General features: G+C 38.5%; 2 pseudogenes; one reads left to right on the forward strand and one right to left on the reverse strand.

Annotated features, from left to right (window-relative positions):
* Positions 1-987, forward strand: part of LOC117625390 — a 3042-nt pseudogene extending 2055 nt beyond the window's left edge.
* A 3362-nt stretch (positions 988-4349) lies between these two features.
* Positions 4350-6710, reverse strand: LOC117624733 (annotated as a pseudogene).
* Between the last annotated feature and the right edge of the window lie 16421 nt (positions 6711-23131).

Consider the following 23131-nt stretch of genomic DNA (forward strand, 5'->3'; position numbering starts at 1 on the left):
GTGGTCACCCATCCTGGGATTGCTCCAGCCTCCAACTCGCTTAACTTCGGAGTTCCTACGAACCCGAAGCCAGTGAGCTCCCAAGAGGCCTCCCACTATATGGATGCGAGGTGTGCCATATAAGGCACATCACCCCCTCTCCGTTTGGTCGATGTGTGATCTCACAATCCACCCCCCTTAAGGGATCCGACGTCCTCGTCGGCACACTCGCACCACACGGCAGAGTGGCTCTGATACCAAACTGTCACACCCAGGACCGGCTCAGCCGTAGCACGATATTGTCCGCTTTGGGCCTCCCTCACTGCCCGCACGGTTTTGTTTCTAGGAGCTCACGGAGCAACTTCCCAGGGTGGTCACCCATCCTGGGATTGCTCCAGCCTCCAACTCGCTTAACTTCGGAGTTCCTACGAACCCGAAGCCAGTGAGCTCCCACAAGGCCTCGTCCAAGTTGGGGGGCTTCCCACACCTAGCACGATATTGTCCGCTCTGGGCCCACTCGACAGTGTCCCGCACGGGTTTGTTTCTGGGAGCTCACGAAGCAACTTCCCAGGGTGGTCACCCATCCTGGGATTGCTCTAGCCTCCAACTCGCTTAACTTTGGAGTTCCTACGACTCCAAAGCCAGTGAGCTCCCAAGAGGCCTCCCACTATATGGATGCGAGGTGTGCCATATAAGGCACATCACCCCCTCTCCGTTTGGTCGATGTGGGATCTCACAGATGATGCAGAAGAATTTCGGCCAGAGAGATGGCTTGATGAAAATGGTCTTTTCCAACAAGAAAGCCCTTTCAAATTCACAGCCTTCAGTGTAAGAAATAAATTAATGTTGATATGATCAGTAACACATGCCACATTTTATTAAAACATGCACAAAGGATGAGCAGACTTATAAATTATGGGGAATTCTAAATAAATTTGTTGTTTTTAACAGGCGGGTCCAAGGATTTGTGTAGGTAAAGATGGAACAGTGGACTGTGGAGCTGTATGACAGGACCCGAACTAAATTCCGCTTTGGAATTCGAGTCGAACCCGGTGCGTGTCCGACACTTGGCGAATGTCGGGCACAATTGACCTAATTGCCCTTCTAATTGAAATTTTAACCTCGACTCCTGCCGAAAATTCGGCAGAGTCTCCCCTGTAATTTGCTCAATCCCAAAATTTCCACCTGTCAGAACGAGCAAAATATCCACACAACCAACTGCCAGCACTTCAATTTACATGCCAAAAGTTCCAATCTCACTCTAGGGCAATATATTAGAGCAATCCTAATAGTTTATAGAGAGTTGAAACTTTTTACAAACCAACACTTCTGTCACAAGGAGGCGCGGAAGGCAAGATGGCCCGGTGGTGGATTTCCTGTGCACGCTACAGCCTGGGGGCGCAAAACATTTGAAAATGTGAGTGGACAAAAATAAAGGTTCATAAAATAGTCTAAGAATATACTAACCCCCAATGTAAAAAAAAAATAGTTAAGTAAAACTGAATATATACTCTGCATTTGAATCATACTAAACTTACGGCATTCACATGCTGAAGTCAAGGTAGATATTTATATATATATATATCCAATCGTATTCAAGATCAATAAAACTTGCATGAAATCACTGAAATCAAGACTTGCATAAAAACACTGTAATCAAACTTGCATAAAAGCAATGTACTCAAACCTTGCATAAAAGCACTGTAATCCATTTAAAACTACCACTCGGATGTACCCCTGTAATTCCGTCAATTCCCCTGGCAGGTCTCGGCGACACAAAGTCTATCCGAGCCGCAAACTGGCAAGATACAGGGGACTATAGTCAGCCTGATCCGCTGGCAGGTCTCGGTGACACAAAGTCAACCCGAGCCGCAACTAGCAGGATTCAGGGGACCGTAGTCAGCCTGATCCGCAATCTTGGCAGGTCTCGGTGACACGAAATCAACTCGAGCCGCAAATCCTGGCAGGTCTCGGGCAACCAAATCAATCCGAGCCTCAAATCCTGGCAGGTCTTGGCGACACACAGTCAATCCGAGCCGCAAATCCTGGCACTCACAGTCCGAGCGTCCCCGAAACTCGTGAGGCAAATGTCAAGTGCACTGACAAAACTGAGGGTAAACTGGATGTCCGTAGACATCAACATAACTGAGGGTAATAACCATAGTTGGGTACATGGTGGTTTAAAAAAATAAAATATTTTAGAAAAGTCTGATAGATAACTGTATCTGAAACTAAGCTGCTATTTCCTCTAATATAGATCTCAACTCTGCTTTTTATATCACTTTAGCATAATCAACTAAGCAGCATAGAGATAAAGATATTTTACTGCACAAATCATGCTCGGAAAAACAGTCAATAAAACTTATTCAAGATCCAATAACGAAATTCATTTCTATAAATCATTTACATAAACTTATTTATATAAAATCATTTATGAAAGGAAGTCCACTCACTTTTGGTCCGAGCTAGTTGGACCTCTTGAAGGTCCCTCCTGCAGGCCGGTTTGGCCCCGGGTGCCTTACTCGACAGATTTGGTGGAGAATTGAAGGAGAACGAAGGATTGGAAGTTTAGCCAAAACCGATCGGATTTCTTCTTTTTATGGCCAGCTCCGATCGGATTTTTTATTTTTATTTGTTTTTATTTACTTTTATTTATTTTAAGTTTTTAATTTTTTTTTTACTATTTATTTTTTAGGATGCAGTCTTGTTAGGAGGTTTAGCCAAAATTCTCTAAAATTCTTAGGATTGTCTCACTTTTTTTCTTCTCTTTCCCCTTCGCTCGCAAAACGAAATACTGCAAAAAAACCATGCAGAGATGGCAGACCGGGTGGACTCACAACAAGACCCCAAGTCGACTGGTACCAAGGATACCAGCGAAACCTCGTCCATGTCGGCGGAGGCTGAGACATCAAAGCGAGTGGCGATCGACGCGAAGAACATATTGAAGGAGAAAAAAGCCTGGCGGGAGCGCAACAAACGCCTAGTAGGAAGTTTACACAAAGGAAATGCCCAGATTGGCTCTAAGGAAGCCGAGGAGGAAGTCGATGGCATCACCTCCAAATTCAGAGACCTAGTCACCGGCGAGTTAAGAAGAGTGTGAGATCGGCTAGGGCAGGTAGAGAAATCTAAAATGCCCAGAGTACCAGAATTCACCGAAGAAGAAATCCCACTGCCATATACCCGCGACCTACTAGACATTAAGGTAGTGGGAGATTCGAAGGCTCTGAAGATCCCCTTGTATGATAGGATGACCAACCCATATGACCATCTGGATAACTTTCGCTACGCCATGGAGGGACGCAGCGCAAACGAGGCGACCAAATGTCACCTGTTCCCGACAACGCTCAAAGGCCCGGCCACGAGTTGGTTTAAGCGACTCGCCCTAGAGTTTATTAGCTCCTTCACCGAGCTCAGGAAGGTCTTCTTAGAAAGATAAATGATCATTTCTGATCGGCTATACACCGCGAATAACTTATCCACGGTCGACAACGACCTAACGAGAAACTTAGAGACTACATCACCCGATTCAACAACGAGTACGCACGCTGTGACGAGTGCGATGAGGCCACAGCACACAATGCGTTGATGGGTGGACTTTAGGGAGAAGACTTTTACTTCTCCCTCACCAGGAAACCCCTGGAGACATACAAAGACCTCCTCCGCGAAGCCATCAGTTACTCACGTGCGGAGTAGCTGAACCTAGCTAGGAAAACCACTGCCGGGTCGGTCTCGGACACCCACATCCCATACCAGCCCAAAGAAAATAGACCTAATGATTACACCTATAAATACTCCTCACCTATCTCTCGACAAAGGTAATAAAGATTGTCACTGAAAAACTCTACATCCTTTTCTCCATCTCTAAATAGCTTCTGACTTAGCCATCGGAGGGGATCAGCTAGGACCAACCCCAGTTCGCTCCTATTCTGATAACTGTTCGAAGTGTGCAGGTTTTCTCCAAAAGGCATTATCACCAAGAGATCCAGTATAGGCCCAAGCCTCTATCCAGGTTTAGGCCATACAATATACAAGAAGGATACACGGTGTACAAATAAGATTGACTCAAATCAGGTCATAAAATTATGGTAATTATGCGTTTTTGGCGTCCCTTAATTATATCCTTTAAATAAATAAATAAAAGACAAAGTGAGAGTTTATTAGAAAATCCTTTCCTGGGAAACCAAACAATGGACATTTCAACAACTAAATCCTCAGTGAGACCACAAGCAATTCCACACTTTTCTTAATAGATACATATTTATATCAATACCATTATTTCAAATTTTGATTACCAAATAATAGCGTAAGATATGATAATTTCTTATTTGTTGTGAATAAACAAAATCTAGTTCGGATACACCAACACTATATTAGCCCAAATATGGAATAGCAACAACTTTAAAAGGATATACTCTGCGAACGCTTGCCCCAGTAGATTCAGTCATGTCTAAGTCCTCCCCTCTTGCGCCATCAGGCAACGCCCAGTCGAACTTGTGCACTAAATTTGCCAAAGCAATCTCTTGGACAGCCATGGCAAACTGAATTCCTGGGCAAACTCTTCTGCCAGCCCCAAATGGAATGTAGTGGAAGTAATTACCTTTATATAATCTATGGCACTGTCCAAGAACCTTTCTGGCTCGAACTCCTCTGGTTTGTTGTATGACTTGGGATCTCTTCCAATTTGCCATGCATTCACTATAACTTGTGTGTTGGCTTTAATGTCGTAGCCATTTATTTGTGCATCTTGGGTCGATAGCCTGGGCAATAGCAATGGAATTGAAGGATGTAGGCGAAGAGTCTCCTTGATAACTGCCTTCAAGTAGTGCATTCCAACCAAATCATCCTCTCTAATTATTTCTGTTTTCTTGCCCACTAACCCCCGTACCTCATTCTGCAATTTTTCCATGATTCTTGGATGCCTTAAAAGCTCGGACATTGTCCACTCTTGGAGTGTAATGAGGTATCAGTGCCACCAACAAACACATCCTACAAGAATTTTAATGGTAAAAATCGATTAAAAGTTAATGGAAAATTATATATAAACCCCAAAGAATTGGGGTTAGGATGTTATCTATCTATATATATAAAAAGGTAGAAGGCTTGAAACATTCAAAAACCTTGAAAATACTCCTGCTTCAAAGAATTTTTTTTATTTTTATACAAGCGATGTTCAACTCTAAATTATAGGGAGGAGGATTCGAACTCGGGTGCAGAGTGGGAGCACATCCGCTCTAGCCAACTTGGCTAAGCCCATATGTGCTCTTCAAAGAAATATTAGAACACCACAATCTAATATAAGTTGAATTTTTAAATAGCTAAAATTACTAAAATACCCAAGTCAAGTCAACAAATTAATGGTGTTACCAAAGAAATTGACGGAATGAGTGAATGTCGAACACGAAATGAAAGCATAGGGGGCACATTGACTTAGTTGAAATTGTAGGGGCAAATTGAGATTTTCGGTACAACATAAGAGGCATATCAATAAATAAGCCTTATAAATATCAAATTAGTCCAAAATGTTTGACTTATATTAGTTTTTTACAAAATGTTTTCTTTTTAATATTACTAGTCTCTTGTCACACAACACATCTTTTTCTTTCTGTTTCTTGGCTGGCTAGCACGAGTTTGACAATAAAAAATTTCAGATATGGTTCAATTTTGGTTAAAACTTATTTATTTCTTTAGATATGATCACATAACAAGCATATTGTAACATCATTCTTCGAACAAACTGAGTAATTCTAGCATTACTATGGTGAGAAAGATAAGACAATCCAACACCACTATGCATGTAACAGAGAGAGAGAGAGAGAGAGAGAGAGAGAGAGAGAGAGAGAGAGAGAGAGAGAGAGAGCGAGAGAGAGAGTTAATTACCAAGATGATAGCCTTGATGCTAACTCTGTCAATAGGAGAATCAGCCTGAAGGCAAAGCAGAACGTCCGCAAGATACTTTTGGTCCTCATTCTTGGTAAGACCACGAAATTCATCCATATGCTCTTGAACAACTATTTCTAAAAACTCATCAAACCGTTTAGCCAGATCGTCAAACTTGGCGTCCAAACCATTAAGACGGGCGATACGCGACATCACCAACGTCAGCTCCCCGGCAAGCTTCTTAAACGTCCTCCCACGTTCCGGGCCATCGCTGTACTTCCTCCCAAGAGCTACTCTAACATCATTCGTAAGCGTCTCGAGCATTTCACTTAAATTAACCGCTGATGATATTGAGTAGGGGGATGAGGAGCAGTGCTTAGTTATATTGTCGATCATGGATTTAGTTTCCTCTTCTCTTACGCCACGAAAAGAACGAACCCTTGTGTTGCTAAGGAGATTTAAGACGCATATACTTTTCATCTGCCTCCAATACTCACCATAAGGAGCCGAGGCCACGTCTTTGAAGTTGTAGCAAAACTTCTTGAAGAAGGTGTTCTTGGGTGTGTTGGCGAATGTGATGTCATGGGTTTTCATGATCTGGCCGGCAGTCTTATCTGAGGAGACCACAAGGACCGGCACACTTCCGAAATGGAGGAGCATGAGCGGCCCGTGGCGTTGAGCTAGGGTTTAAAGAGAGCGCTGAAGGTGCTGGCCTAGTTGGTGAAGGTTTCCAATGATGGGGAGCTTTGGTGGAGAAGGTGGTGATGAGTTTGCGGAAGTGGAGAACCATTTGTATACTTGAAGGAAAAAGGTTGCAACAAGCTTGAGAAGGTTTCATTCAGGAGATTTAACATCTTCTTCCACTTCTTAATTATTTAGGTGGTGTTGTGTTTGTGCTTCACAAATAAAAAGTTTGTAGGGTGCTCCATATATAAGATCACCCCGGACTTTTTGGATAAAAATATCAGGTGAACACCTATTAAAAAAATGATAAATTAATGATTTTTTTATTATTCTGTGTGCAGGAACTAATAATAATTATTGGATAATAAAAACGAATATGTTTTTGTTGCTCTATAAAATAAAACACCTTACCAATAATAAAAACCAATATAAGTAAACCAATCGAGACAAGTATGACATATTGGGAAAAATATTAGGACTTCTTGGAAATAGGTCCAATTTTATTAAGATATAATGGACGCAGGACATCAATTGTTTATTGTTGATTATAATCTATAAATCCAGTAATGTGGCAAAGTAAGCAAATCTTATGTCCACAAGATTTAAGATATTTAGTGCATCCACAACGTGCTCCCTAAACCACCTTCTTAGACAAATTTTAGGAAGAAATTGGAAAAATACAACTCCAACTATATTCCCTATCCACCTCCTAAGAGCATCTACAATCATGCTGGAGGTGGATGGTGAGCATAGTTGGAGTTATATTTTTCCAATTACTCCGTAAAATTTGTCTAAAGAGGTGATTTAGGAGGCCATTGTGGATGCCCTAAAATAGGGAAACTTTTAGGAGCTCCTAAATCAGATGAGAGAAAAATGACTTTTAGTGGCTCCCTATAAGTTAATGCTGCTTTGTTTTATGCATAGTTTAAACTTTTAAGTAATGCTAACTACTTATATATATATATATATATATACAGTTCTGATCTCTTGGACTACAGGGGTCCAAGAGATTTCTGGTCACTCACCGTTGGATGTAAATTCAACGGTTCACTCACTCTTGCACTCCTTTTAAGAAACTTTTTTGAACTATTGGATTAATATCCAACGGTGGATGACCACAATCTCTTGGACTCCTGTGGTCCAAGAGATCTGGACTGTATATATAAATAGATGAATCAATCATATTGAATTAAAAAATAACTATAATATTTATGACTCCCTAAACTAACTTTCGTGTGTTTTTAATTAAATTTTAACTGAAAAAAAAAGGGAGTATGATTATAGATGCTCTTACAACATGTGCGCCATTGTTCACCTGTTTTGTTTTTACTCCTGTGATGGAAGGGCAAAGTTCCCCATTGCCTTGAAAACCATTGACTGGTCAACAAGCCAATTTTCTTTGGTGTGCGAGCGTGCCACTGCTAACAACGAAAAATCCTAGCAGACTTCTTTGAAACAGATAACTTGCGCCCCAAGTTACTGATTTCTAAACAAGCGATTGTGAATTTGGGTGAGGAATATCTCCCAAGTAAGTTCTTTTCTTGCCTCAAACCGGTGAGGACTTCATATTTTATCACAGTATAAAATTGGTAGTTCTGGCCAAATAGATGATAATAAAGTGGACTGTTTTAGGCAGAACTGCCTTCTATAGAATTAAAAAGGGAAAAATCAACTCTAGAAAGACAAAAAAAGACGGCTGGAATGCCATTTTTGCCTGGGTAGAAACTTCTGATCTGGGTTTAACCGAGTACATTCATGCTAGACTGAGCTGTTAACAACTTCAATTGCTTAGCTTTAGGTGTAAATCGATATCAAAGTTTAATTTTGGCAAAGCTTTAATCTACTTCAAGCCTTGGGAGGCTTTTGAGTGGGTAGAACTGCGGCTTCTTTAGTATGAAGGGGCAAAAGTGGCTATACTTGATGACTTAATAAGTTGGAACTACACTGTAAAATTTGTTGAGGTTTTCATATTTGTGAAAACTCAAACTCTGCTTGTCTTGGCTTTTGCTGAGCCAAATTTGTAACGAGAGAAATCTCGTTTTGAATAACTTATTTCTCTAAGCCTGAACTTTGGCCTGAACTTTGGAAGTTCTGATCTATAGCTGGCTTCTTTTGTGGCTCAAATGAGCTTCTGGTTGCTCCAGTTTATTTGAAGGTTCTTAGTTATCAAGTGATCAGTTTGAGTTTTTTGCCTTTGGTTGATTTCTGATTGTTTGATTGATTGTTGAATAATTCCTTGCTCTGTTTACCCTCTTTTTAAATTTATAAGAAATGTTCTGGAGTAGGGTTTCTTTCTTTCAATAATGGGCGGCAAAAATTCTCAAAAGATCTTTCATTTTTTTAAATATAAAGAAGAATGGATTTTTATCAATTTCTGGTATATAGACTTTCAATAGTCAGTTCTTTTTAAGACCAATCACTTCTCTGTTTTTTGGAAGAGAACCTTACCCCTCTTTAATTCCAACTGCCCCTTGTGGGAGCTCAAACCGTGATGTTCAGTTTGCTTTTTCCAGTTTGAACAACTCCCTATTTTCCTGCTTATCTCTTTTTGAGAACTTTATCATGCGTATCCCTTAAAAGATGGTGCTTTCTTTGGAGTAGAAACAATATCTCTGAATATATAAAAGGGTCTTGATCTTGTGGTGGCAGAGATATCAGAGACATCCCTTCTTTTTGCCTGCCTATGTCAACTCTTTTATCAACCAAGTTGAATTTGTTTGGCTTTTCCAAGTTAGAGAAAAAAAATCACGTGGGTCTGTTTTCTTTTGGGTTTTCACTTTTTACTTTGATCATGCCAAGCCCAATTTAGTTTCTTCGAAGCCCAAACTTGAGATAGGTTTTAGGCGGGGCTTTTGTTGGATTTTGGACCTTTGGTTCCTGTTTATTTTTAGAGTCCAAACTTCTCGGGTCCTAGCGTTTTTGTCTTTGTTATTCTGGACTTTGTAGCGTTGGGTTGGGTGCACAGGATTTTGGCCCAAACAGCCATTGAATAGAAAAGACAAATATATCAAACATATCCCTAAATCACGTTTTCTCCTAAAATCATACTAATTTATGTTGATTCATGCTTCTCTAATGCATAAGTTTTTGGGTTTCAAGTAATGTCGACTCTATAAATTTAGAGTATTCTCACCTTGTGTCGTCAATTACAGACCTATGTTATAGGTTGTGAGGTTTTTAACTATATTGTAGGTAATTTTTGGGTCAAAATAGAAATAAAAATACCTATGGTCTAGGCAAGGTTTGGGTGAAAAAACGTACCTATGGTGTAGGTAATGGTGGGGTCCTATACCTGCGGTATAGGTAAGGTTGTAGGTAAGGATTGGGTCTCAATACCTCCCTTTGAATGCAAATAAGTGTTGGGATCATGGTAATTTTACTTGGAGCATTGCATTGGATTGGATTTGAACCTGCTGGAAAAATGTACAACATTTGTTTCATTTATCACTGCATATAGTTTATTAAAGTAATTATTGTCATAGAACCCAGTTTTCTACCCTATTTATGACCCTATATTAAAAGCATTAAATATCGTCATTATTGTGATAGAAATCTCCATTTATACCACGTAATTATCCATTTTTTATCTTATTTATATTTTTGGAGTAAAATTGAAATCACAGAATAATTAAAAAAGGGCTAATATCATTTTACCTTTTGAAAATTTGGGGTCATTCTTGAATTGGAGTGAGGGTTAATACGAAGATGGAGAGAGAGAGAGAGAGAGAAATGTTTTTATTTTTATTTTAATATCTGTCAAATATTATTTCTTAACATTTAATTATATTTAAGCAAAAAAGTGGACCGTACTTTTGACACGTCATCATTTAACAGAAAACCAAACAGTCAAACTGACAAAAAGTGTACATTGGTTGAATTTTAAAACATTAGGGCGTAAATTGACAAAATTGAAGCTCAGTTGTAACATCCCACATTAACCAACGGAGAAGCGGTGATGTGCCTTATATGTACATGCCCACCTCCATCTAGCATGAGGCCTTTTGAGAGCTCACTGGCACCGAAGTCATGGGAACTCTGAAGTTAAGCGAGTTTGGACTAAAGTAATTCCAGGATGGGTGACCCACTGCGAAGTTGCTCGTGAGTTCCTAGAAACAAAACCGTGAGGGTAGAGAGGGGGGGCTTAAAGCGGATAATATCGTGCTACAGTGGAGCCAATCTCGGAATGTGACATTCGTAATCGATTTTAAAAAATGACCCAGAACTTTCAGAAGGTAAAATGATGTTAGCCCTTAAAAAAATTAAGAAGTAAACATCAAAAAGTCAAAAAATGCTCAAAACTCGAAATACTTGGGATTGTGGTGATTAAAAAATAAGTAGCTTCAAAAAAAATGTCATCAGAATTGGACTTATCCTGAATTTTCTAAAAATATTAAGATAAAGGCTGGTGGCCTTCAATAATTGGTGTCTTCTAGTCATATGCATTTTGTTCGTAGCAAATAATTGGTGTCTTCTAGTGATAAAGGCTGGTTAGTCTGTTTACAAATTAGTTAGATCATTATTTATACAGCTAAGCATTTAGTTTAGACTTAATTATTTTGAATATAAGTAATAATTTAAACTATAAGAAGACGGACGTTTTTTACACGCACTACTAATGTGTCATAAGAGTTAGAATAAGAAACTAATGTGAGAATAAGAAACCACTTGACAGGACCCGATCCAAATTCCACTTTGGAATCCGAGCCAGACCCTGTGCGTGTCCGACACCTGGCGAATGTCGGGTACAAATGACCTATTTGCCCTTCTATACAAAACATGATAAAATAACAAGGTTAACATCTACCGAAAAACCGGCAGAGTTTCCCTTGTAACTGGCTCAATACCAAATAATTTACACCTGCCAAAATAAGTGTATATATATCGAACCAACTGCCAGCATACATATATATACATTCCAACAGTTCAAGTCTCAGTCTAGGGCAAAACATCAGAGCAACTACAAAGCATTTACAAAGGAATCAATCCTTTTACAAAACAAAAATCCTACATCAAAAGAAAGGCCAGGAAGATGGGAAACGGCCCGGTGGTGGATTCCTGTGCACGTCTACTGCCTGGGGGTGCAAAACAACAAAAAGGGTGAGTGGACCCAAAACAAAGTTTAGAAAATAGCATATGAACATACTAACCCCACTGTAAAAACAGTTATACAAATTAAATTATTCTTTTTATTTCTGAAATCAATGCACGTATAATTATACATGTATATAAACCAATCATATGCATGGTCAACATTACTTTTGAAAACAGTTTAAAACTATCACCTAGATGTACCCTTATTTCCTTCAATTCCTTATATCCGTCAATTCTTTGCATCACCATAGGTGACACGTACTCGCAGGTCTCAGTGACACGAGGTCAGTCCGAGCTGCAACTCGCAGGATTCAGGGGACCGTAGTCCACCTGATCCGCATTACTCGCTCCACACGAGTTTGAGTACCAAAGAACTCGTGGGGCAACTGTCAAGCATGCTGACTAAACCGAAGGCAACCAATATGATCTGAAGGCAACATGTAATATCTGGGTACAAGGTGGTTTAAGAAAATATAAAGTTTCTGAAGCAAAGCTGTTGAATAATTAACTTTCTGTAACCTTTAAAATTCCGCTGCCATTTATCTGCTAATTAATGAGAATATCTTTTCCTATATTCTTTAAAAGAGATTTCACTCGGCAACATGCAACATAAAATATTTAACATAATAAAACAGCTTATAACTGAAACTGAACTACTTAAATTCATTTATTAAAACAAAGAGTCCACTCACTGATAGTCCAAGCTCACTGGACCTCTTGAAGGTCCCTCCTACGGGTCAACAGGTGCCCGGATGCCTGATTCAATGACCATAATATTCAATTAATTCCATGTAGTATTAAATTAAAAACCCTGACCCCCAGCTCCTAAAAGTATGTGCGTCAAGTTAAAGTTATCCCTACGCACATAAAAGCTTTCATTCCAGTTTAGCTGTATTTTAGGACTCAAAAAGCATTAAAGTCCCAAAAATCAATCTAGGACCCCACGGGTCCATGACCTCACATTATGATCCGGAAGCCGCTAGAAGGTCCAATATATCTAGGACAAAGTCCCGAGGGTATTGGTGTCAATCGGGCGGTCGGATTGATCACGATCGTGTAATCGCATAATTTCTAAACCCTAGCCCTAGGGTTCATGATTTCGGAGTATCCGGGACTCCGATTCACAATTCGTTGAATCCTACATGATTCTAACATTATCTAGAGTAACATATCTGAAAAAGATTACGATACAACGGCTCAACAGTATTGAACCCGAAAATCGCACAATATGGAAAATCCGTTCGAGGCTCAAACGGTATCCAAATTGAGATCCGCGAATTCCTACGCACTCGTGACAACCTAAGGATCACATCAAAATACAGTGCCACTGTACTACCCTCGCGCATGCGCCGCCGCACGCTCCGGCAGCGCTGGGTCTCCCAAGCGATTACGCATTGCCGGAAAATCTCAAACTCACGGCTCCAAACTCCTAGTTTAGGTATAACACCATATTTGGAACCACTTTTGTTCTTGGACCTACCCCAAAAACTGACCGAAAGTGGTCGACCAAGGAGGTCAAAAACCGGCCGAATTTCCAATTCAAAAATCCAATATCTACACTGAGAACCGATTAATTCCTACCCAACCATCAGGTAGAGCATGAAAAATAGATAGAAATCCTTACCTTACTCGACAAATTTGGAGAAGAATTGAAGGAGAACGAGTAATTGACGTTTCTGTCAAAACTGCTCAGTTTTCTGCAATTTCCGGCCAACGCCGGCAGTTTCACGGGCTGAGAGTGATCGGAAAAGGAAGAGGAGGTGGTGGCGGTTCGAACAAGACCGGTCTCGTGGCCGGTGGTGTTCTGTGGCGGCGACGGCGTCACAAAACCGAATCGGGGGAGGAGAGGGGAGCTCGAGCGACGGGAGGGGGAGAGAGAAAGAGACAAACTGAGGGAGAAGAGAGAGAGTGAGGGTTTAAAATCTGATTTTTCAAATTACAATTTTGCCCCTCGTGATATTTTAACCGTATTTTCTTCGTTAAAACTCCGATTCAAGCCCACTTCGTGTCTATGAACTCATTTCGTCATGCTCTACGCAACGGTGTCTGTAGAATTGTCAAATTCCTTTTCGGTCAAAAAGTCAACTTTTCGTTCATAAATTATTCCAAGGGCAAAATTGTCTTTCTGCATAATAAATTACTAATTAAATATGAATTTTAGGTTTGGGTCATTACACCACTGATCTGCAAATTGAGGTCATTTTTCACTAGGCTAGACCCCATTGGCGTTAAAACATAACTATTAAGCTTGGGTAAGAGTATAAATACTCTCTTTATCTTTCTAAATCAATACAATGAAAAATCTTCAGAACTATTCAGAAAAAACATTTTTGGTTTTCTCTCATTTTCTTAGCCTTCTGTTTATTATTTTTACAAACAAAAAATATACATGATGTAGATTTATTGCCAGAGAGTAATACTGAACTCGTACACAAAATTTAGAGTCAAAGTATGAAAAAATTTAGAGTCGAAGTACAACATCAAACTCATACATAGATAGGATAAAAGGCAGTCTGTCATAAACAAATGTTTGGAAAAACAAGTATAACACCCAGAACTACTGGCAGACCTAGGAATTTTTCAACAGAGGTGTAATTTTGAAAGATTAAAGCTTTATTAATAAAAAAAATTGACAACCAAATATTCTTTTATAAAAAATTGAACTACCCGAATTATTCGAAAGAGGATTTAGACATTTTCAATATATATATATATATATCAATTAATATCAAATCATCAATTAATTTAATGAAAATCAATATAAATTAATCTAATAAAAATCAATATCAAATTATCAATTAAATATACAAAGCATAATTGATCATACCTTGAGTTGTGCTTTTGCAGAGGCTCTTACTTCTTGAATTTGCTACTGAATATTGATCATAAGAGTCAAATCTGAAGGGGAAAAAAACAGATTACAAAAAGGGGGAAAAAAGAAGAAGAAAGGTCAAGAAGAAAAAAAAAAAGTGTGCTCAAGAAGAAGAAAAACAAAGCATCCTCCTTTTAGGCTTTTTATCACAAATGGTCCTTGACATTTGCGAAATTATCACCTTTCGTCCCTAACTTTTTTTGTGACACTAATGGTCCTTAAGGTTACCCTTTACAAATCAAAATGGTCCATGCCGTTAGCTTCCGTCAAATTTCTGTTAAATTGTTGACGTGGCACGTGTGTGGAACCCACACTTCCAATGATATAAAGACACGTGGCTTAAAATAAAATAAAATATATTTTAAATATTTTAAAACTTAAATCCATAAAAACAAAAACAAAAATACCTGCACCCTCTGCATTCTCACTCTGCCAGCGCCCTTTCCCCTCGCATACCCATCTTTTGCCTCTCTCTCCCTCATCTTCCTCCCTTCTCTTTCTCTCTCTCCCTCTCCCTCTGCCTCTCCCTCTCCCTGTGTCTCTTTCTCTCTCTCTCTTTGTTTTTTTTAAAATTCTACAAAGCCAAAGGCTTTGACTTTTGATTTGGCTAAGGCTGCAATGCCAAAGACTATATGTGATCTTTGGCTGACCTTGTAGAAGGCCTCTACTCTTGGACCTCCACAATGATCACATTATGTTTCTTGCTTTTGATCTCTTTCCTCTACATCTCCTACTCTGTAAAATCTGTTTTCCCTTAAATTTTCGTAGCCAACAGCAATCTTTTACTGCCCATGTCCAATCACAAGCAGAACCAAAAGGAGGGGCAATGTTTGGTTGGATTAGACTGTAGTGAAGGAAGAGGAGGGAGAGAGTGGCAAAGAGTGTGTTTGCAAGGGGGGAGCAGCGCTAGCAAAGGGAGGACACAGAGGGGATGGTCATGGTGCAGTTTTTATTTTTATTTTTTTGAATTAAAAGTTTATATTTTTATTTTATTTAAAGCTACGTGGCTTTATAGCATTGAATGTGTGGGCTCCGCACAAGTGCCACGTCAGCAATTTAACAGAAAATTGGACGAAAGCTAAAGGCAGGGACCATTTTGATTTATAGAGGGTAACCTTAAGGACCATTAGTGTCACAAAAAAACGTGAAGGACGAAAAGTGATAATTTCGCAAACCTCAAGGACCATTTGTGATAAAAATCCTTTGTTTTATTATTCAACCAGAGTTAATGGGTGTTTTCTCTTAGTGAAGTATGAGAACATGTGGCAAAATATTAAGAAAGAGTTATAAGATTGATTGATTGGATGTAATGAGAATCTGCTGGAGAACAAAAACCCAAAAACAAAAAAAGACAAAAAAAAAAGAAGAAAAAGAACCGTATATGAGCCGTATGTTTAATAGTATACTAGACCACCCTAGTTTACCGTGTCATATGCTTCACTAAAAGTCATTATGACAAAAATTCTTTTGAGCCAGACCTAAGGTCTTCGGAAATTGTGGATTTGGAGGCATGCTTCTAGGCTCTGCTTTGTTGATGTTAATGATATTAATTGGTTCTTTCAAATTCTATTTGATAATTTCAAATATATATATATATATATATATATATATAATATACTAAAATTAGTTTTTGTTGTAAAGTGAGAGATGAAGCTCACATGAAGGATGTATTAGTTAAAAGCTTAATGATGATGTTGGAAGCTTAATCAAAAGCTTAAGGATGATGTTGCAAGCTTAATGATAATGTTGGGTAATGAAGCCATCCAATTTGCCTATAAATAGGCTTGCTCATTCAATTGTAGAACACACCAAAGGAGAAGAGAGGAAAGAAAGGAAGAGAAGAAATGAAGAGTGAGAGGAAACAAAAGAGTGATTTCTATATGAGAGGAAATTCTGTCAGTGTAAACATCACAAGAGCAAATACAATTCTACTCCCAATATTCAGTGGTACTTTTCATACTCTATTATTTTATTTTTATAATATGTTATCAGCACGATAGTCTCTCTCCTTTACTTCTAAATTTTCTCAGCACAACACTATGTGGTTATTTCTTTTTCTCATCTCTGTCATATGTCTCCTCTCTATTATATATTATATTTATTTGCTCTTGTATTACTAACCACTAATAAAAATGGACCCTTAGTAATACTAAACATATTTTCAGTGGAAGGCCGTTAATAATACTAACACTTTTCTTATTTTATTCAGTGGTGGTTTTATTTACCACATCTACTTTATTTATTGTATGGTGTATGTTTATTACTCATACAATTTATTTACTGTATGGTGTAGTTTTATTACCCATACAATAGTATTTATTCAAAAGTGTGGTGCGGGTTTATCATCCACACTGCTGCTTTTATTCTTATTCAAAAGTATGGAGTAGAATTAGTGCCCATACAAGCACATTTACTTTATCGCACATTTACTTTATTATTTAAAGTATGGTGCAGAATTAACGTCCATACATGAGACAATTTAATTTATGAATTTACTTTCATTTAAAGTATGGTGCAGGATTAACGTCTATATAGCAAGCAATTTACTTTATGAATTTACTTTACGACATATTTACATTTATTTAAAGTATGGTGCAGGATTATCGTCCATACCAGCAATTTACTTTATGAATTTACTTTACGACATATTTACATTTATTTAAAGTATGGTGCAAGATTATCGTCCATACCAGCAATTTACTTTATGAATTTACTTTATCGCATATTTACATTTATTTAAAATATGGTGTGGGATTATCGTCCATACTAGCAATTTATTTTCAAGCAATTTAATTTATGAATCTATTTTACCGCGCATTTACATTTATTTAAAGTATGATGCGGGTTTATCGTCTATACCAGCAATTTATTTACAAGCAATTTATTTTATGGATTAATTGTGCGGTACGATGAGTTTTTCTAGTATACAGGTTAGGACCAAAAGCTCATTGATCCTCATCATACAACTATATCAGGACTTGAAGATCCTTGATGGATGATATTGATATGAGAGCTGGCAATCTCTCTGGTACTATATTCGTAAACAGGTGATCGGACTTGAAGATCCTTGATCATTGACATGTAAATAAGGACCTGAAGTTCTTTGATGATGTAATAATACCGTATTGGTTAATAGTGCTGTACACATGAATAGTAACTGTACTGACAAATGTACTATATGCATGAATAGACACAAATTTCATGACTTGATGAATAGTACTATATACATGAATAGTGACGTATGCATAAATATTAACCATTTTGGGTAAACTGTCACTATATACAAAAGGGAACATACAATTCCTTAAACTCATGGATGAGCAATTAAATGAGATAACAGAAGTTCCTCAAAACATGGACAATTATGTAAGGGCCTAAAGTTCTGAAATATATACAAGAAATTATAAAAATATTCATACCATAAGAATATGTGATTTTGGCCCGAAGTACAAAATCTGACAATATTGAGAACATGTAAGTTCCAACAGTTAAATGGACAACCCTTGTGGTATTATTGCAAATTGTGGTACACCACATATTTCTTTGGCATAAGCAAATGATGAATTTAATAAAGTTCGATTTTGTTACAATCGACACCTCAAGAAAAAAATATATTTTGTGAATTTCGGTTGTTAAGAATACACCATAAAATGGATAATATCAGGATAAACCTCAAATGATGAATTGAGGCTCCCCATATATTTTGTTATATTATAAGATCTGGGATAGAAGCCCATGGATCCAAATATATGAGAGATCCTGAACCTAAAGTTTTTGGTATATAGCAGCTAATTCTCTTTACTACTATATTGTAATATTATCATGGCTTTTACTCAATTTATATTTCATGCCCATTTGAAAAGGGCAAATAAATTATGAAGTCGTGTTTAGCCCGAGCCAGAAGTTCTAGACTCACATGTATTGAAATATGTAATTTTGAGAGATTTGATGTGGTTATTTGAACCTATAAGGCACATGGTTCCAAACTGTCATTTTGAAAAAACGTAAAAACCACAGGTGCAAGTTTAAGAATTTACACAATTATTATAACAGGAAAGAAGGCGTACAACAGATAGATTTTTCCACATGCAAGGAAAAGCATGCTCTGCAAAATCTATAAAATTACATTATGTTCTGGAGGTCTCTGAAGGAAGATGACGGCGCCTCTTAAGCTTAGCCATGACCTCTCATGGTCTCCCATAATTTTTTCATTGGACATCTGCAGCATGTCTAACCTTCTCAGCATATCAACGGAGTACGAACTCACCAGTTTCAACAAGGAATTATTTTCTTCTTTAAAGTTTCTCAACCTCCTGTTGAGATTCATGAAGCATTCTCTAGAGAGACGAATTTTCAGTGGTCAGCTCCTGAACCTCATTTGCTCTAGCATGCAAACGATCAGCCATGTTACAAACAGAAGCAGCACTCTGAATGCTAAAAGCCATTGAGTCATCAATAGCCTCTTCATCAGACCTCACTGATAACAGCATTTCATCCATTGGAATAAGGAAATTCCTAGCTACTATGACAACAGTCGCATCATTCATCATTATAGAATCATTAACCATGAGATGACGATATTGGGATACAAAGGATGGACGCCAGACTTAGGCGTCACGAGTTGTGTTGGGAGTGTTGAGACCCAAAAAATTCATGATTGGGCCCAAATAAATTACCAGCCCAAAACGCCATTTTATTAAGAAAAGGCATAAAAAAGAGGTACTCGAAAACTTGCCACATGCGAATTGAAATTCATGCGCCATGCTAATTCACCATGCCAGCTCTACAAGCCCATGCCAAAATTAAACATCAAGGATGATAAAAAAATTAAAGCACGCCAAGCGACATGCCATGCCAAGCATGAAATCGTTGTTTCACACCCAAACACACTACAAGCCTAAGTGGGCCCAAGCCACTCAAAATGCCCGGGGCTTGCTTGAGTGGGTTGTGGTATGGATGGTAATAGGTCGTCATGAGGCCCATTGATGGGACGAGAAATGGAGGTTCCGGGTTGCCTGGGAGCCTCGGGACCCAAGCCCATTTCTTAGGCTCAAATATATGGGTGAGCAAAAAGGGGAAAATAACTCAACCAAAATTAGCCTAGTCAAAGGATAGCCCAACCAAAAGCCCAATGTTTAAATAGCCCACTTATTTAATGAAGTACCTTAGCCCATACAAAATTTCACAATAAGCCACAAAAGCCTCAGCCCTTTGCTAGAAAAATAGAAGCCACGTAGAAGAGGTCTGCAGGATCACTAAACAGAGCTGCTGGAAAGTGCCAGCACATGGGAATGGATCAAGTTCCAAAACAAAACACCAGAGAGACCAAGGGATATTAGCATGTAAGTTGTCAGGAAGAGGAGTACCCTTTCAAACCAGCATATACACCCAGTTGTTTTCCTTTATCAGTGCTGGCCTAGGAAAGAGAAGGGAAAGAAGAAGAAAAGTAGCCAAGAGTGGAGCTTACTACTGAAGCAGCCGCGGGAAAGGGGGTCTTGAGCTCCAAAACTCCTGATTTTGTGCAAATAGATAAGGGGAAATCTCACCCAGATAGGAAAGTCAAGAGAGGAGAGGAAAAAGGATGGAAAGGCTTGCCAAGATTGGGAAGAAACCATCAGGGTTTCTTGGGAAAGGATAGTTTCCCGCAGCTATAAAAAGAGGTCCCCTCCACCTAGCAAAAACCAACCCAGGCTGAGAGAGCAAGCTTCCTCTCTTACTAGCAAAATCCAGTAACCTTATTCACCCTTCTTCTTCATTCTGCTTTGCTTGACAGATTATTTTCAGAATCTGTCAAGCTGCCGGAAGAAGCGATGTTCATCTTTTACCTCCTTTCAGCCAAGATCACCCTGCAAATCTGGTTTCCCTCATTTTAAACACTCACATTTCTCCTTAAGAAGCCTTATTTTCCTCTTTGGTGCTCAACTCATGCTGACCCTGCTCCCATGCCACAAGCTCTTCATGCTAAGCCAAAATCTTATCTGAAAGCAAGCACAAAACACCTGTAAGCAGCCCTCATTTTCATTGGTGAAGGTAACCAGAACACTTCCTAAGGTTTTGCTGCCCTTCCGAAGTGCTTTTGGGGCTTAATTCTCGAACTCCAGCACAGGGGGCAATTTCAGTGATTTCCCTTTTCTGGCAGCCCAGCCCATTTACAGCTGCAGGGAGAAAAAAGGACCCCCACAGGGAGCAACATTTAAATCAAGATGGTTTGGGCAAGATGGTTTGGGCAAGAAGAAGAGAAAGCCATTTTAAGAATGTTTCGAAGAAAGTCTTAGAAAAACTGAAGTTTCAGAAATGAAGGAAGTTGAGTTGAAACGCAGTTCCTCCAATCAAGTTTTGCAGAGGCAATATCTATAGGTGAAAATATGGCTACAGTTTCCAGGATCCCAATATTATCTCGGATCCCCATATTCTCTTTTTCTTTCCCAGATTCCAAAATTTTACACGGCCTCCATTAATGTTTGTCGACACTTTCGGTGTTTTCAAGTATTATTTTTGTCAAAGCCAATCTTGCTTTGCGGATTTCACGAAGTTACTTTTTCAAAAGCACCCCGAGAACCTCGCAAATTTTTATGGTTAATTTGATATTCACCGGTTCTACTATTCCTCTTATTTGTGTATAAATATGTTACTAACGAAATTTCCTTTGCAGTAGACATCCAGTTTTCTCAATACCGAGTGATGCGATATCCACTTGTTTTTCCTGTTAGTGAGCACTCGATGTGCTTAAGAAGCGAGACTATCTCTTATCATCCATTCAGGAAGCGAGACTATCCCTGATCACATTTTTGCTACATCAGGGAACTGTAGTGACGACCACATGCTCTTAACTCCTGGAGTTCTTCTAGACTAGGTGAAATGAGAGTTTGTTGTCTGCTTTCATCTGCTTCCTCCCCTGTTGTTTGCTTTTTATAACTCTCTGTTCATAAGGGATTTTATTGCTTTAGAACGGACATCTGAAGAAAGAATCCATATAGTGATCCTAACTTTGAGGGTTACTTGAATTGTGATTTTTGCTCTAGTGGGATATAACTAGATCATCAAGCATTACGTTGTATTTGTTGAGCCGATATGAGCTTGGAAGATATTTGAGCAAAGTCTCTCCCACCTAAGGATGTAAGCGATACTTATGTTATTTCATACTTGTACTCTTATTGTTTGTACAACATCCTTGAAGGTAACCAAATGAGGAGATAAGGCGGTTCCAGAAGAATGCCATGCAAAGGACCATTCCAGAAGAATAACTTGCATTATAGATCGTTCCAGAAGAACGACTTGTATTACGACCATTCCAGAAGAATGGCTTGTATCATTCTGATATGTATTCATGAATTATTAAAGTAAATTTCACAGATTGCAAGTTGAATACATTGATAATACACTACATAAATTAAAGTCCCATAAGAACAGAACATGGGTATAGCAGCGATCAATATGATCCACACCTGTTGCGTAGCAAATGATATGGATGGAAGGACAATCCTTTCACATGTCAACATTACTATGGTGCACGCCTAATGAGTAGCAAATTATATGGTTTAAAGTCCTAGAAGGACAATTAAATTGACATGTATGTATTAATCTGTGGCATGCCTGCAGCATGATAGATATATGGATTCTAAATGTTCCAACTTCCTAAATGGAGATTATCCATGCCCTACTGTAAAATAACGCTTCATTGGAGGTTATGATCCACATTCTCACATAATTCATCTTATAAGAGATGTCTGTCCGGAAAGAGACAATAAAAGCCCCCTGAAGTGGCTTGGGTACCCAAAAGCAAAGAAATGCTTATAATTAATGCATGCGCATGCACATGAGAATGATGTGATCATGAATTGATGAATGACAATTTTAGATTTTAGATTAGCTACTCAAATCATCAATGGGCTATGTTGATTGGAACCACATTCTATTATTAAATGTCGACAATATCAAAATGGAAAGCGGCAATTCCATTATAGATTAGAATGAACGTAAAAGAACAAACCCACAGTACGAACCCCAAAAGATGTTAATACTGAAAGTTATACTTGGGTGTTCGGAATAAAAGGGAATATACCCACTTGCATGACACAATGTTTATGGCAGAAACCAGAAATGTTGGGTTTTCTCCATATTTACATATTCAATTGTTCCCCATTATTGCACATTTACGGAGACCAACGTGTTATCTTTAAGGGTTATTAAATGCATGGAGCATATCGCCAGAAGCGATTCCCTAAAGATATATAAATAGTTGGGTTAAAGATATATAATGTGTCATAAAGTTTAATCCCTTAAACAAAATCCCTGAAAGGTTTGCAATTGCATGAAGCAAGTCCCTGAAAGACATGTGCTTGAAGCACAATCAATACTAATGTGCATAAATTGCCTCAGTGAGTACATTGATTATAATATGTTTGCAACACATTAAAACTCTTGAAGAGTTAAAGAAATATATGTCTCGGCCTGAAGATCGAGCATTATGCCAACGAGATTCTTGCTTATACTAAGAAGATATTGAAGTATTTTTATATGGATTATTCGTTGGGCACTTAAATAATTTTTCGGAAGTATACTAGACCAGATATTATATTTTCCAGATAGAGCTCAACTCCATCACCACCACTTTGGGATGGTGTGAGG

This window comes from Prunus dulcis, chromosome 4 (genome assembly GCF_902201215.1).
Source record: "Prunus dulcis chromosome 4, ALMONDv2, whole genome shotgun sequence".
Taxonomy (NCBI): Eukaryota; Viridiplantae; Streptophyta; class Magnoliopsida; order Rosales; family Rosaceae; genus Prunus; species Prunus dulcis.